Source organism: Jatropha curcas, chromosome 5 (genome assembly GCF_041381405.1).
Source record: "Jatropha curcas cultivar XTBG-Jc1 chromosome 5, XTBG_Jcur_1.0, whole genome shotgun sequence".
NCBI lineage: Eukaryota > Viridiplantae > Streptophyta > Magnoliopsida > Malpighiales > Euphorbiaceae > Jatropha > Jatropha curcas.
In genome coordinates, this window is record NC_143155.1 from 4094025 (window position 1) to 4096160 (window position 2136).

At 27.9% G+C, this 2136-nt stretch overlaps 1 long non-coding RNA gene across 1 annotated transcript; it reads left to right on the plus strand.

The window, feature by feature from the left end:
- Positions 1-473: 473 nt before the first annotated feature.
- Positions 474-959, plus strand: LOC110008937 (uncharacterized). The gene is made up of 2 exons (XR_002283737.3): positions 474-611; positions 781-959. It is a non-coding gene; the product is annotated as an uncharacterized LOC110008937 (long non-coding RNA).
- Positions 960-2136: the final 1177 nt, after the last annotated feature.

The window sequence follows — 2136 nt, forward strand, 5'->3', positions numbered from 1 at the left end:
AATGATTTCAATTTATATAATTGGACTACACACTGGAGATTGACATTTTTTTGGATAGAAAGATAATAACACATTATATAAATTATAAATCATTTTTTATCATTTTAAATTCCACAACTAATCAAATAATTATTTTTATCAAATATTTTTACTCTAAACAGTTATATAAATAGCTAATATCTAACGGCTAACTAAAACTACTAACAACCGTTAAAACACTTAGTACCGCCGAACAGACCTTAAATAATTTATTTTTTATTTTTTTCTAAAAGAAAGTAAATTCATCTTCTAAGCAATTCGCTGAATAGTGAAAAAGTAGTACTATGAGTTTAGGGTTTCCTTAGGAGTTCATGAATGTAAGTAATAACATTGACATCATAAGGACACTTTAGTAATATTCACTTATCTCGTCATTTAACGCACGTCTATAAATTGTCCTGATTTGCAGATGGCCGGGCACCTACGATTAAAAACTTATCTGGACTATGTTAGTTTGTACTGGAGTGACCAACATTCTTCCCTTCAGATTATGGATGGATGTTGGTCACTCCATTACATGCCAACATCAATTCTAGTTCTTCTCTTCTGTCAATCAATATCAAATTCTACAGGTTTGTTTCTGAAATACTCTATATTGCTAGATTTAGATTTATGGGTTAATTAATTGATTGATGATTGATTCAGTTTTGCCACTCTGTTTGTTTGTGTTTGATTGTGTTTGTTTGTTTAAATTAGTTGCAGATTTTTTGGGTTATTGATGTTTTTCGCATAATATAATAGGTAGTTGCTTCATGCGCTCATGGTGTTCGTAGATTTGTCCCACTGAGAAATATACATATGATCTTTGGATGTATTGAGCTAAAATCAAATATAAGTTTCATTCCAAATTAATGCAACCAAAACGCTATTTTAAAGAAGGTGATTTTTTGGATTTATGAATTTGATACATGTTCGATGAATGTCCCCAATTAATTATATAAAATGTTCTATTCTTTAATCTCAGATTGAATGGGAGTTAAATAAAATAAAATAAAATAAAATAATTAAATTAATTCCTCCAACAAGGATTGAAAAAATATTTATTCTATTAACTCATAATCACTCTAATCATGCATCCATCATAAAATTGAGTAAGAAGCTTTGAATTCGACACTATTGCTGCTTTTTAGAATTTTTTTTTAAAATTCTTTAATAATTTAAAAAGAAGAAAGAAGAAAGAATCACAACAACAAAAACGCAACAGGTAGAAAGAAGATTGAGGCAAAAAGATTTGGGGAAAAGAATAATAGATTCATCATTTGAAAATATTTTGTGGCAGTTATTTTTCGGAAACAAATAAGAAAGGAATATAGAAAAGGAAAAGAAAAAAGTTAGGGTTTATAGAAAAGAAAGAGGAAGGGAGAGAATGAGAAAACTTTGGTTGCTAGATAGACACCTTTGATGCCACTGGTTAGTAGCTTACAAAAATTTAACTCCAAAGTCCAACTTATGTTTGCATGTAACACAACATTATCCTAGGTTATTGCATTGCTGAAGTAAAGGATTTTGTGAAGATATCAAAATATGGGATGAGTGCGAGTAAATGAAAGTTAAGCTCAATATGTTTTTCGAGTGAATTGAATTAAGGAGTGAGTGTTATAAAGGAAACACCCATGTCTCCAAGTAGCCAATTATCAATTTTAATTATTTTCGTCATATTTAATTACTAATACCACAAACTGTCAAATCTTACTTAATCATTCATGCATTCGCAGTTGCACCACATATATGGACATGATTATAACAATCGAATAATATATTATTATATCAATGAGTAGAGCAATAAATATTAAATATAATATTGAGAATTGGAAAAATAATATAATTAGATGGCAAACAATTAGCCAACAGGAGATAAATACAGGAATGCCACTTACCTTGATTGTAATTGCTCCATATCTACAATCTATCTATACTATATTTAAACGTGGAAATAGAGTGAATAATAAGATTTTCTATATTGTCTTTAATGAAATTTGAAATATTCTAAAATAGTCTTAGTCATAGCGAATTAGAAAATTTCATTTAATTGGTGGATTGTATAAAACTTATAAACATTATTTTTTAAATAAATACATATTAATAATTAATAATTTT